Source organism: Opisthocomus hoazin, chromosome 5 (genome assembly GCF_030867145.1).
Source record: "Opisthocomus hoazin isolate bOpiHoa1 chromosome 5, bOpiHoa1.hap1, whole genome shotgun sequence".
In the NCBI taxonomy this organism is placed as follows: domain Eukaryota; kingdom Metazoa; phylum Chordata; class Aves; order Opisthocomiformes; family Opisthocomidae; genus Opisthocomus; species Opisthocomus hoazin.
This window is the reverse complement of record NC_134418.1, coordinates 4,702,951-4,717,804: the sequence shown is the minus strand read 5'-3', so window position 1 is coordinate 4,717,804 and position 14,854 is coordinate 4,702,951. Positions and strand designations below refer to the sequence as shown.

General features: G+C 44.3%; 1 protein-coding gene across 1 annotated transcript in view; it reads right to left on the bottom strand.

Annotated features, from left to right (window-relative positions):
• The window catches only part of CTNNA2 (catenin alpha 2), a 536,393-nt gene extending 524,375 nt beyond the window's left edge, over nucleotides 1-12,018 (bottom strand). The window contains exon 1 of the mRNA XM_009934739.2: nucleotides 11,929-12,018. The gene's annotated coding sequence lies outside the window, so the exon portion shown is untranslated. The remainder of the gene's footprint in view (nucleotides 1-11,928) is intronic.
• Between the last annotated feature and the right edge of the window lie 2,836 nt (nucleotides 12,019-14,854).

The following is a 14,854-nucleotide window of genomic DNA, read 5'->3' as shown; positions in this document are numbered from 1 at the left end:
CAAGGATGAGGAGAGACTGGAGCATCTCTCTTATAAGGAAAGGCTGAGGGAGCTGGGCTTGTTCAGCCTGAAGAAGAGAAGGCTGCGAGGGGACCTAATAAATGCTTATAAATATCTCAAGGGTGGGTGTCAGGAGGATGGGGCCAGACTCTTTTCAGTGGTGCCCAGCGACAGGACAAGGGGCATCGGGCACAAACTGAAGCAGAGGAAGTTCCATCTGAACATGAGGAAGAACTTCTTCCCTCTGAGGGTGACGGAGCCCTGGCCCAGGCTGCCCAGGGAGGTTGTGGAGTCTCCTTCTCTGGAGATATTCAAGACCCACCTGGACGTGATCCTGTGCAGCCTGCTCTGGGTGACCCTGCTTCGACAGGGGGGTTGAACTAGATGATGCTCAGAGGTCCCTTCCAACCCCCACCATTCTGTGATTCTGTGATTTAAACTTACATAATCTGAATATCCAGACTAGTCCCTTAGCTAAAGATACCGAGATTCACGCAATGCTGGAAGAGGCACCTGGTAAAAGAAATCTTTCTACTTGGTCATTGTGAAGTCTTTCTCATATTTTGCACATTGCTTGCAATCAGAGAAACATTTCTGATTTCAGGCACTTTATTTACTACAAAAGGAGTAATATGTAAGATTCTATACGGGTGCTGGGGTTTTTTTTAACGCATGAAGGAAGTTCATCTAATCAAGACACAGTATTTTTTTTTCTATTTATATACTTTTCTGTTATTTAAAGGAGCCCTAAGTACTTGAATCTGATGAAAGTCTTCCTACAACACACCTTTTCCCAGAGCAGCTATGCTTTGTCTGTACTTCCTACACCCTGGCTGTAATGGACAAGAAGCTACTTCAGTTCTACGCATTTTTTAGTCATTTCTAAATAAAGCTAGGTGGAAATGAAATAATATTAAAAATATCTTTTCAAACGAGTGATTTCAGAATTCTTTCCTCACTTACACGAGCTTGGTTTCGTCCCAATGAAAAAAAACTTTTAATGAAGAACAGCAACAAAAGAGAAACTTCCAAACCAGCCAAGAGCTGAGCGGACAAGGTCATTCAAGCTCTTGGACACTGAGGTTGAAACTGCCTAATTTGGGCCACCAATTTCAAGCATACCTGGAAAAGCTTTTAAACCACCACTATCATATTTCTTTGGGGAGGGTGGCTTCCAGTCCTTCCCTAGATGATGTTCCTTTTGCGTAATGAAATACTAATCACTGTGATCCACCAATGTCCTAATTGTTGCAGAGTCCATCTCGCTCACACCCTGTTTCAAGAAACACTGACCTGTTGCGGACTAGCTCCCAAGGGTCGATCAGGAAAGACTTCAGCCATCACAAGCCCTGTAGCATCCTTGGGGTACAATAAATCTTTCCTCTGGATACCATGGCTACAGAATGCACCTCACACCATACCATCTCCAACACTTCTATGGTGCAGAGAGAGTAAAAATAAGACTGAAATTTTTACATCATTATGGAAAGAATTTAAAAAAAAAAGAAAAAAGAAAGAGTCATCTCTAGTGTTTCCCCTTCCTCCTGACCAATCTTTTTATGGAAAACCTGCCAAGAAGCTGTTCTTGGGCTATGTAATTTTTTTTGTTGTTTCTTTTGGCTGACTGTCAACCACCCAGCAAAAATAAACTCATTAAGCTGACAGCAGACCTGAACACACTTATGTTGTCAGGGCATCTCAGCATCATTCTCATGAATCCAAAAGCCAAAAAACAACTACAACAAAGTTATGTTGACTGCACCCTTAGGATGCAAACAAGTTTGGAAGGATCTGTCAGTCCAAAGTCAGTCTCTCGCAGCATCTGAACTAAAGGGTACAACTTCAGCACTTGTCAAGCCAAAGCGGTACTAAAACTAGTAGCAAACAAGAAGAACGTGGAGTGCGGAGCCTCCAAAAAGCGTTTGTGCCATCATTACAGCTCTCGACATAACTGTGCTTGCAAGCCTGCTATTTTTACATCCAAACCACACTGCTTCTCATGCATTGAATCTGTCCACACACCTATGATTTTTCTTTTTCTGCCACCAAATTTGTAGTTTGCTGAATGGATACCCAGCTTAAGGCTCACATGAAGGCTAGTAATCAGCGATGTTTCTACTTCAAGCAAAAAAAAAGTCACCATGGCTACTAAAGTCACTCAGCTTTCTCAGCTGATTTAAGACGTTAATTCTGAAGGCTTTTTGGCTACGTTTGCACAAAATGTATGCTTCCATATTACTCTGTCATGTAAATTAGGTTATGCTGCAGCATTTGAGATCACCTGGGATCATACAATACGTCTGGCTGGCATTCCAAGAAGACTCCGCATGAAGCGAGGTGATAGTTTCTCTGATCATCTTAAGGAAATTATAATTAAGTATATTAAATATTATAAAAAAAAATTATAATGAAAAGCTATTTCTTACCCTGCCAAATGAAGGTAAATATTGAACATAGAAACCCCTTATATATTCTGGTTCTTAGGCTGAATTTGTACACAAAGTACTGTTGTTACTAAATACAGAATCAGAACAAGGCAAGCCAAAAAGTACTTGTCAGGCTGTAGAAAATGCTCTCGAAATGCATTTAAGTTTTTTAGAAGATGAGGGGAGCAGACAGGGGAATGATGAAATTTATATAAGGTTTGATGCTGATTTTCTCACAAACAACACAGAAGCAGAAGACAATAGCGCTCAGGACTTGTGTCCTGACTGCTCTTTAGCACCTACAAAGCACCTGCGCAGTTCCATTCCTCCGACCTGCACTGATCCAATCTTTCCTGGGCTCAGGCCTGCATTCAAGGGTTTGAATTTAACTAGAAAAGAAAAAAAACTTTGTTCAAGGGTGCAGATCACCTAAAAACTTTTCAGAGTGAAAGAGCAGATGAAAGCATCCAGGGATCCAGTACGCTGACTGTCTTAGCCATGCACCGAATTCTCCGTAAGCCACACAATTAACATTAAATCATAAGATAGCAACAGTTTTTCTCTTTTTTTATTTTTTTTCCCCAAATGTTCCCGTTCTTGCTTGATGTCAGATGTGACCCAGAAACAGTATTTAGCAAGTCCAAAACATTTTGTCAGCCGAATGAAATCGAATGGATGTCACGGAACGCATGGGCAGCCCAGCCAAGCACAAGCGACACCTCTGCATGTTGCTGGGGCCTCCGACTCCTTTCTTGGGCAAAGCACTCCCAGTCAATGAGAATCTTATTTATTCCTATTCTACCCCTACACAGCCTCATCCTCCTTCATTCATGGACTTCCTGACAATTTATTTTTCTTAGAAGTATTTCTGCGTAGCATCTAAGAATTGGAAATGTAGATTGCAGAGATAATAGACACGTTTAAAATTAGACTAAGCAGCTGTAATTCTGAATTTGCATTTCTGACTTGATTATAGTAAGCATTCAAGACTATTTGTATAAGAGCTAGAAATGAGTTCATATGCTGCAATAAAAATACATGAATCTCTCTCACTTTGACCCCATAAAAATTGGGTAACAACTGGCAGTTATTTCTTTCCAACTGGTAACAAATTGTAGCTATTTCTTTGCAACTCTATAACTTCATTTAAAGATTCACCTGTGGATTTTAAATGCAAGAATTAAATTAACCAGCTTTTCTATATTTTGCAAATGGAAGAACTATTCTCCTACTTACTCTGGATTTTTCTCACTTCAAATTTTACTTGTTATCTATTCTGTACCTTTCATTGAAAGGCTGAACAGTCTTTGGTTATCTAAACAGTCAACATCTGTAACCATCAGATAACCATTTATGAAGCATTTTGATAAATTCTCTATCAAAACCAAGCACAAATTTTACTTAAATATTCTGGTACAATAACAAAGATATAAATCAAGCCTTTTCTATTTTGGTAAAAACTGAAATAATTATTTTCATCATATCATTTTTTACAGAGATTCGGGGGGGGGAGGGAATAATTGGGTTCTGTGTACAAAGTTTCTCAATAAATATGGCAGCATGTTAAAGCAACTGAAGCTTTTGTTTCCATGAGTTCAAGCATGAGTCTTCTTAATAGGAAATACATATCATGCTGCTTTTATCTAACAAAATAATCAGATGTTGCATTACACCACACTGGCCATAAACAAATTTCACCTCTGTGCATTAGCCCCATCTTGCTTGCAGCTGCAATATTGCATCCAGTGGGGGACGCGATGCAGCAGATACCAACTCACCTGAAGAATTAACCACAGGTAACTTATCACAGCTGATCATGCTTTACATCAGCAAGAAAGGCCATTCAGTAAACTCTGAAGGAAGATAATATTTAATGACAGAGGACATCACGCATCACCTGCATGAACCGCATGAAGCCTGCGTGAACCGCATGAAGTTCAACAAGGCCAAGTGCAAGGTCCTGCACATGGGTCAGGGTAATCCCAAACACAAGTACAGGCTGGGCAGAGAGTGGCTCGAGAGCAGCCCTGAGGAGAAGGACTTGGGGGTACTGATGGATGAGAAGCTCAACATGAGCCGGCAATGTGCGCTGGCAGCCCAGAAAGCCACCCGTACCCTGGGTTGCATCAACAGCAGCGTGGCCAGCAGGGCAAGGGAGGGGATTCTGCCCCTTTGCTCTCATCAGACCCCACCTGGAGTACTGCGTCCAGCTCTGGAGCCCCCAACAGAAGAAGGACATGGATGTGTTGGAGCAGGGCCAGAGGAGGGCCACAAAGATGATCCTAGGCCTGGAGTACCTCTGCTATGAGGACAGGTTGAGGGAGCTGGGGCTGTTCAGCCTGGAGAAGAGAAGTCTCTGGGGTGACCTTAGAGCAGCTGCCAGTGCCTGAAGGGGCCTACAGGAAGGATGGAGAGGGACTTTTCATAAGGGTGTGTAGTGATAGGACAAGGGGAAACGGCTCTAAACTAAAAGAGGGCAGATTTAGATTACATATTAGGAAGAAATTCTTCACCATGAGGGTGGTGAGGCCCTGGCCCAGGTTGCCCAGAGAAGCTGTGGCTGCCCCCTCCCTGGCAGTGTTCAAGACCAGGCTGGATGGAGCTCTGAGCAACCTGGTCTGGTGGAAGATGTCCCTGATCATGGCAGGGGGGTTGTAACCAGATGATCTTTAAGGTCCCTTCCAGCCCTTACCATTCTATGATTATATGATCACACCTATTCTCTATTTATTTATATTCATTCATTTACTTAATACTATTTATTTACATAAATCTCTACTGTGACTCAAAAGTTACAGAACAACTTTAAAGAGGATATCTTACTATACCAAGAAACAATGTTTTTCCAGAGGCAGTGAAGGAGCAAAAAATATCTCATCAGATAAATATGTCTGCCTCAGATTATTTGAGCGAGTTAAAACTGCGAATAATTTTTATGCATCTTCTCAAGAGGTTTTATTCATGTTTGTTAATGTGGTTCCTCTGGAAAGGACACAACTATTGCTACTACAATAGAAATAAAACCACTGCTTACTAAAATTTTGAAGTGATATTTTACTCCATAATCCAACTTGAAAGTTAAATCTTTAAGAAGAGTTCTTTCAGAGTTTCTTTCGATCTTTGAAAAGATTTAGAGAACTGATAAAAGCAGTTTTCTCAGCTCTGCACAGGATGGGCACAGCTTCTGTACTTATAAGGAATAACATATTTCCCATCGATCCAGTTCTTATCAGTAAAATATCGAGAACTGAGAGATTTTAGCTGCCCCTGCCACATTGACTGAGCTTTAATGGAGAATTTCCACAAAGTGAGGTTCAGCGGAATATAGAGGAGTGGCTTTTGTTAGTAAATAATAGCGTATTAAAAATTAAGGTTAATTATTTGTAGAAAAGGGCAAACTGATTAATCCTTTTACAAGAAGCCTTAAGTAACTTAAAAGCTTAAGCCTCATTTGCAGAAGTCACCTGGGCAACTGGGAGCCTAGCCTGACCGAAACCACTTCCACTTTCTGCTTCTAAAAGCGCATTCAGAATTTAAGTTCCAGTCAAATTCAGAATGTCTTCTGTTCTAATATTCTTGTCTACTTTAAGCATAATGTAACATATACTTGTTTTTAATATACATAACTTCAAAGAAAAGGACAAATACCCAGGAGAAAGAAGTGTCACATAATTATTATAACACCAGTGATAACAGTAGATTGGAATATCTATAAAAATAACTTGAAAATACTCTAAATACAGAGATTCTTTTGTGTAACTGCAAAACCTAAAATTTTTCTTAGCTCAGCTGAAAACCCTGTGAGATGGTCTTACTGTTACAGGATTCAGCTTCACTTAACCGAATATTTCTCATTACTCAAGAAGCCTGAAGACTTGGGCAGTCTCTGCAGTAAAGTTGAAAATGTTTCTCTACTGTTCTAAACAGCAGAATACTAACACAAGGGGTGATGTGACTGCAAAGCGTAGCTAGCCAAAAAATATTCCAAAGGAAAAAAACACAACCTTGCTGTCAGAAAATGCTGATTCAGCAGAGTTAAAGTACTTCAAAGAAAGGTGTTTTCTCAACACTTCCAACGACAAACTATTGAAAAGCTTTCCTCCTGTCCCCTATAAAGTCCAAATGCTTTGTCTGATGACAGGATATGAGATCTGAAACAAAATATTTATACGGGGTGTTGGTGGGGGGCAGCGATATTCCTAGTACGTGAAAGAATTTTCATTTTGCTGGAAATTTTAAACTTCACCTGCTTATTGCAACCCAAAGGAAAACACGATTCCAAAACAAGAGGAACACAAAATTCCTGACTTTCAACCAACTGGACTGGTAGGTGATGATCACAATTTCATTTCCTGGAGCAGCTGATCTTTTGTTATGTAAATATGACTTCAACCTGTCTCACTGTTTGAAAACTTTCCAGAATGCTTTCTTGTATACACCTACTGTTTGGAACCAGGTCTTTTAGTACTCTCTTGATGGTTCATGTATGATGTTGAGGAAACCACTTAGAAAACTGGTACGTAGAGCTTTTGTCCAGAAACCCAAGACAAAATTCATTTACATCCGTAGAGTGCTGAGCCTGCCCAGCTGAAGACTCAATACAATAGCGTTATCACTCTTTGAGATATATTGAGATGTATTATGAATTCCCATAAGACAATAAAAAGCTGGAATTCAAGAATAACTTAGTTATTAACCACTTCTTTTAATGGGCCAAAACCTGGTTTCCGTTCTTTGTTGTCATGTCTTCAATTTATTTGACTCAGGAGCCTTAAACACTTTTGTCTTTTCAGTTTCCAGCAATGCTCAAGGCATGCTAGCCTTAGCAGCTGTTTGATCACAGTCAGGTTCACGGCGTTGTTGATACAGCTGGAGGACCTTACCCATCCATAATGGAGCTCCACAGAGGAACCAGAGTCTCAGCCACTTCTGCTCCCTGCAGAAGCCTGCTGTGCTGGGAGCCGTGCCTTGGGAAAGTCCTTGCTGGCCAACCGATACACTTTACTGTTTATCTAATTCCCCAAGAAAGTCTATCCTAACAAACGTTATGTTTATATGAAATAAACAAGTGTATTTTAGTCAAGAAGCAGCTCTTAGCCAGCCTCTAAAATACAACTTTCTCTTTGTTACTTTCTTCTTCCCCTCCAATTCTGCTCCTTTTAGATCTTCTTCTTGCATCTTACCTCAAATTAGCTTTAAGGGAACAATTTCTACAGACCCGAGCCACAAAAACTCCAATCAAGTTATGACCTAAGTATGCTACTGTAATTACTATTAAGTTAATGTTGTTATTCTTTATTTTTGTATGCCTGCCCTTCCTGTTTCCAACTACATATTGTGTCTTGTATACTTGCCCTTCATATTTCCACTACCTTTCGGTATTATATCTAAAGTCAAATTATGTCTTATGCTTTGTACTGCCTATGAACAAAGCATGGAGAAAATAAAGAGCTTAGCTTTCTTTAGCCAATCCTTGAAACTTGCTATACTAAAAGCAAAAGCCTACTCTGCCCTGAAATTTAATAAATTGTATGGCTGTCATCATACACAGAAAAAAAAAAAAATCTCATACTCGCATATTCAGACAGCGTGTAATACCTAGAAGGCATTGTCATAACTACCACAATTTGGCAACAAAACAGATTTCAATAAATACTGCTATTACGAGCAAGAAGCCATACATAACAACAACAACAAAAAAAGTATTAAGGGATAATAAATTACACAATTTTTGAACCAGTAAGTGTGAAAAAATGATAGGTGGGGATGAAGACATTTCTTGTTAACAGGGAAAAAAAAAAACAAAAAACAGCAGGGGGGGATTTGTAAAAACAAAAGAAACCTTAGCTCTCACACAGGTGTCACAGGGACTCTGCTCTACATTAATACTGCAATACATTCACTAAGTACTTCTGCATTTATAAAGAAGTGAGATGATTTGCTGGGACCTCATGAGGACGAGGAATTACTTCTTCAGTCCATTACTAGTACCACGTTGAAACAATATCACTTGGCAATAAATATTTTTGGTCAGCAGGACCAAAGACCACCATAGCAGGGGGTTCTCACAGAAGTATCTAAGGAGGGGTCCAGCCCATCGACATGAATTTGTAGCAATTCTGAATATACCAGGAAAATTTCAGAAGTCTGAATGAATGCCAGTGTTACAACCGTACTCTAAAAGAGCTAGCAAGGCAGTGTTTATAGCTCTGGGAAGGCTAGAACGATGGCAGTCTCGAGCAAAAAAAAGAATTTTTAAAAAAATTATTGGAGATTCAACTGATATAGCAGAGCTATACAACAAATAATAGGAAGGAAAATTAATGAAAATAGATGTTCTTAAATGAATCTGGTTTTATTCTTTGATATAATTGATACTTCCAATTGGTAAAAATATCCGTAGGCGTGTATAAACTTCTCTGGCACTTGGTGTAGCATTCTGTGACAGCCTGACGACAAAATAGGACCAATTAAACAGGTCAAGAACTAGCTAAGTGACACCTCAAAAAGCAAAAAACAGCTTTTGAGAGGAAAGCATCACATCATAATGCAGATTAACACGGAGGTCCCCAAAGGTGAAGCCCCTATTACGAAACACTTTTTCAATTATTTGTAAGTCTACACAATCAATCATGACAGAATTTGCACAAGCTATAAATTGATCGAATGCTACGTAGCTGAGATAAATCAGCTACAAAAGGCAATCCGGAGTTGCTGGTATATTCAACCTAGACAAGAAGCAAAACATTCTCAACAAAGGCCACATACGAAATTATCAAGCTACAATCAAGAACCACAAGTTACTCCATAGAATGAGGAACTCTTGTGGAAAGAAACAGTCCTGCAAAGGGCTTACCCCAGTGAGCAAACCCAGTGAAAAGTAGCTCAAAATGCAGTGCTGCAGCTGAAGGGTTAATATGTAAATGTGATGTGTAACCAGAAGAGTAACACTAAAGAGGTAAAATTTGAACTCACAAAACAGTCCTGAGACAAAGCATTGGCATGCTGTATCCAGCTCCCTTTTTCACAAAAAAGCTGAAAAAGTGGATTTACAAAAAAAAGTCACAGAAACTGAATTGTGAGAAAAATGCATGCAGCGACAAATTCAAAGTATTATAGTCCATGTGCTTTTTTCAAATAGAAAGGAGAGGGATTACTAGGTTACAGCAGATAAATACCTCCATGGTAAGAAAATACTTTGAGTTCTCTAGCATAGCGGAGAAAGGCACATCAGTAACCAGTGACTGGAAGCTGAAGCCAAATAACTCAATAAACAGCACATTCGCCACCTCTTACTGTCTTCCCATTGAAATTCTCATTTTTCTGGAAAATGTGTTTCAGTCAAATGCACGTTATTGTACTCCAAAGTAACTGGATAAAATCCAACCGACTGTAATAGACAAGGGGTCACAGCATAAGATATAATTGCTTCTTTGACTTTAAAGTCTCAGTCTATGCATGCTCAGTGGTTCAAAGGCATTTCAGCAGTAGCATCCATGCTCAACATTAATATTAAAAAAAGAGCTTTCAGAAATCTCCATAAATTAGGGTTGCATTTCCATGTAAGGGCTCGAGTGACAGTGGAGCTTTCCTGTCAAAGCTTTTGTCATCAGCAGAGCCCGTTAATGGAATTACAGCTATCTTGCACGCAAGCTGAGGTGATATTTCTGTAAACAGTGATTTACACAATTGGCTGCAAAAAGTTCATCCTTGAAGTCAGTACTTCTCCTCTAGAAAGAGCTCTGTTTGACCTGCAGTATAAAACACCTGACAGAATACACAATATCAATCACAGACACTATGGGTAAAAAAGAAAACCGGCAGCACTGTAGTAGCCACAAAGCCAGCAAGATCTCCTGTTCGCATCAGCAACATCACTGACGACGACCACTGTCTGTGCTACTTTTCTACCTTGTACTCCAAAACACAAAGCGTTCCCTGCAACCCTGACAAGTTAAGAGAATCAACGTTTCTCAGGGAACACACGCCAAGACAGTGTAGAACACGGGTGTGTTTATATTATTCAGGCTGATAGAGTTTTGCTATGCTATCGGCTGCTGTGGGATCTATAGATTTCTAAAATAACAGGGGTTTTGAAACACATCTGTCCTGATGAAGTACAAACAAACTTCAGAAGGAACCTTAAAAAGGCTGAAATTGGCCAGAGCATGCTAACAATCAAATAAATGCTCTGCCACGACACAACTGACGAAGAAATACAACCACCAACTGATCATTTCAACCGACGCAGCATCACCTTAAAACAAGCATCGCACACAACCGCCGAGACACGAGGGAGTGCAGCCACCACTCCAACCCTCGGAGAAGCAGGTGCGTGCTACCTACTCCCCACGCTACACCCCACCGCAAACATGTAAAAGTTACTTTCCCGAAGCCTTGGCATACGGACGCTGCCCCGATGCCAGCTCCCACGCGGGCAAGGCAGCCCCGGGAGTCTCGCAGCAGCGACGCCGCTCCCCACCACCACGTCTAAGCAAAACTTCATCCCCTCCAGAAGCACCAAGACACTTTGGCCGTCGCCTTTCAGCCGCCATCCATGCAGCTTTCCGCCATCCCCGGCGCGCTCCACGTAAAGACAAAGCCGCGTTTTAAACTTTTGCTCTTTGCCACAGGAGCAAATCCTTTGACGGGAGCTGGCGCCTTTCGGGCCAGATTCCGGATGGGATATGAAGCGGGTGGTTTGAAAGGTCTCGGAGCCTGGAAGAGGCCTAGAGGGAAGGGATGGAGGAAGGGGCTTTCTGCCGGCGCCCACCGCCCCCTCCCCAAGGCACAGCACCGCTCCCCGCCAGCTCCCGGCCGAGACAATCGGAGCAGCAGAAGCGACTGTAAATTAGAGACGCACGGTGGATGGGTAAAAGGGAGGAAAAAACCCTCTGATGCCTGAAGAAAGGAAAAAAAAAATTAAAAAATAAAATAAAAATACTTAAAATAATACAGAGCAAGGTTCCACCTCCAAGTGATGCTAGGTAAATAGATGAATAAGTGAAACAACACGCCTTTGACCCTTTCCGTTCTTCCCTAAATATAATCCCCCTCTTCCCATAACACGCACGCCACAAAATGACCATTAATTCAAATCCCTTCTTCAAAGCAGGGGGGATTATCTCTGTCTGTGACCGGCTCCGTCTCTTTCCCTCTCCCGCTTTCACTGGGCGAGAATTAAAATCGCTTTTAAAAACGGAAAAGGAAAACCAACCAAGCAAACAAAAAGAAGGCACGATGATTATTTCTGGTGGGTGCGAAATGTGGGCACGGGGAGAGGGAGCCTGGGGGATGGGGAGGAGTGGAGAAAGGTGGCTGAGGAGAGAAGAGAAGAAAGGAAAGGAGGACCAGGCAGCACAAGGAAGGATGAGGGGAAGGGGAGATAAGGGGGAAGGAGGATGAGGAAAGAAGGATGAAAGGAAGGAGCTCGGGGAGGGAGGGGGATGAAAGGGAGGAAGGGATGAGGGGAAGAAAGGATGATGCTTTGCCCCGGCCTCACCTCAGCTCGGTGGGTGGGGGTGGGAGAATCTCTCGCCGCCGCCGCCTCCCCCTCTTCCTCCTCCTCCTCCTCCTCCGCCGCCGCCTCCTCCTCCTCCCCAGCAGCGCCGGTTACTGACGGGCTGGGTGTGCGGCGCGGTTCCCTCGCCCAGCGCCCGGCCCCCTCCTCCCGCCCTCGCCGCCCGCCTCCCGCTGCCGGCCCGACCCGCGCTCCCTCGGCTCTGAGGGGACCCGCGAGCCGTCGCCGCCAGCCTCCCCGCGGCCGCCGCTAGGGGAGGAGGAGGCAGCGCGCCTGCGCCGCCGCCGCCGCCGCGGGGAGCTGCCCGCCGAGGGGGCGGCGGGGCGGGGGGAGAGGCAGTGCCGCCGCTCACCGGGCCCGGCCGAGCGGGTCCCCGGGCCGGCTGCGGGCCGCCTCAGCGCGCAGCGGCTGTGAGTATGGACGCGGCGTTACCAAGCGGGCGAGAGAGGGAGGGAGGGAAGGGGCGGTGCGGAGGAGGAGGAGGAGGAGGCGGTGGCGTGGGGCTGGGGACGTGAGGGGAGCGGAGCTGGCGGGGGGCGTGCAAGGGGCCGGGAGACGACCCGGGGTGGCGGGGGACAGCGGCGGCAGGTGGGGAGCTGAGGTGAGGGCACCCCGGGCGCTGCGGGGGGAACCCGGGCTGCGCTGCCCGGAGTCCGGAGGCCTGGAAGGCAGCACCGGGGCTTGGGGCGGGGGGGAGGGGGATGGCGCGTCCCGGCAGCGCGGCGGGGCGAGGTGCGGTTCCGCGGCCGTGGCGGGTCCATCTTGCGCGGGCGGTACCGCAGAGAAGAGGCCGAGGGGCGGCGGGGGGAAGGCTGGGCCCGTCCGAGGGACCGCGCTGCGGCGGGAGGGGCCGGCGAACAAAGAGCCGGGCCGGTGTCTGTGCGGGTTTATTCGCGTAATGATCTCTTGTGCTGCTTCGGGTACTGCGCAGGGGGACGCGAATCGCTCTGTGAGTGCAGGAACTTCGCTCCTCCTGTTCTCTCAAACCGCGAAAACTTTGCTGACGGCTGGCTTGCTACTCGGGTGTTGTGCAGGCCTGCGTTCTCTGCACTAAATGTCAGGTTTTGTCCCTCTCTGCAAAGCCAGGCGCTTCTCTTTTTGATGTTACTTCACTCGTATCGCTAATCTTACCAAACTTCGGGTTGTTTTTTTTTGCTACGCTGCAGCACCTTCTTCTGCTCTTTCTTTTGGACGGAACATGCTTGGAGCGGGGCCAGAGGAGGCCCCAGCAATGATATGAGGGCTGGAACCCCCCTTCTATGAGGAAAGGCTGGGAGAGCTGGGGCTGCTCAGCCTGGAGAAGAGAAGGCTCTGGGGTGATCTTAGAGCAGCCTTCCAGTACCTGAAGGGGCCGACAGGAAGGATGGAGAGGGGCTTGTGACAAGGGCATGGCGTGACAGGACAAGGGGTAATGGCTTCAAGCTGAAAGAGGAGAAATTTAGATTAGATACAAGAAAGAAATTCTTCATTGTGAAGGTGGTGAGGCGCGGGAACAAGTTGCCCAGTGAAGCTGCGGCTGCCCCCTCCCTGGCAGGGTTCAAGGTCAGGTTGGACAGGGCTTTGAGCAACCTGATCTACTGGAAATTGTCCCTGCCCATGGCAGGGGGGTTGGAACTTGATGATCTACAAGGTCCCTTCCAACCCAAACCATTCTATGATTCTGCGATTCTCTGCTGCCGCCATCCTGCTCCAGAATCACTGAAGCTCCGTAAGTGCCGGCGGCGGAGGATCCCTGTGGAGTGGGTGTCATTGAAGGGACTTTGCCATTTTGAGGCAATGTGAATTCCACTGACGTGCTGTTGTTCCGTGCATCTTTTGCACTTCTACTGCCATCCATCTGCTTCCCCAGCTTCTAGGTAAACTCACAGACAACGAGGAAGGGAGGGAGATGAGTCCTTCCATGCTTTACCTTTTCTTGCCTGTTTTAGGCTTGGAGGGAACTTGTCAAAACAATTTCCCTGTCTCAGCCTGTAAAAGAATGAGTACGGGTATCTAGCAGGCCTCAAGTAGAGACGATAGTTGCCAGTCTTTTCTTCTCTCTTCCACAGCCTGAGAAAAACTGTCAGGATCTACATTCATTTTTACAATGAATAAATTAATTGGAACCTTAGTTCCCTTTATCAGGGCACAACAACGGAGTCCAGGGGAGAGTTTGAAGCAGGGAAAACAATATCATAGGCAAGAACTCATTTAAATATGAATTTAAATGTGATCATATTCATCATGGCACATACTTGGTACAGCCATATGACAGATATAAGTAATCGCAGTCAGTAGTATACAGAAATACTTTGAATCATTTTAACCTCACAGAATGTTTTAGGAGTGAAACTTGAGCGATTCTGCATGTGTAAACAGAGGTCGTGCTAGGCTGACCTCCCCTTTATGATGATGTGTAAATTACTGCTGTAAGGCAAACTAGGCATTTAGTTGTGTCTTTAGCAGACTTTCGAGTTGCATCAATTTACTTTTCTAGGTACTGATATTATCTTTCCCATGCTATTGAACGGAGCCATGTGATGTAAGGAAACCTTTACCTGCAGACCTTCTGTTTCTCGCCTTCGTTTCTGCACTCCGTAGCTTGGACTTGGCAGTGTTAGGTTAGCAGTAGGGCTCGATGATCTTTAAGGTCTTTTCCAACCTAAACGGTTCTATGATTCTATGACCTTTTGGCTTGCTGCTTCTTTTAGGTAGGGACAGTTCCTTACTTTGTTGTAGCTAGCTAGTCTATTGTCAGTATTGATGGAAAGAAGCAAGGTTCCCAAACAGAACATAGTAAATTACCTACTCCTTTTTCACAGTGCCTTACATCACTAATTGAATGTCAGCTAAATGCTTCTCCAGGCATTTCACTAAAATGAGTATGAGCTATAGTGTACATATAAGAACCACAAAGAGTAAATAAGCA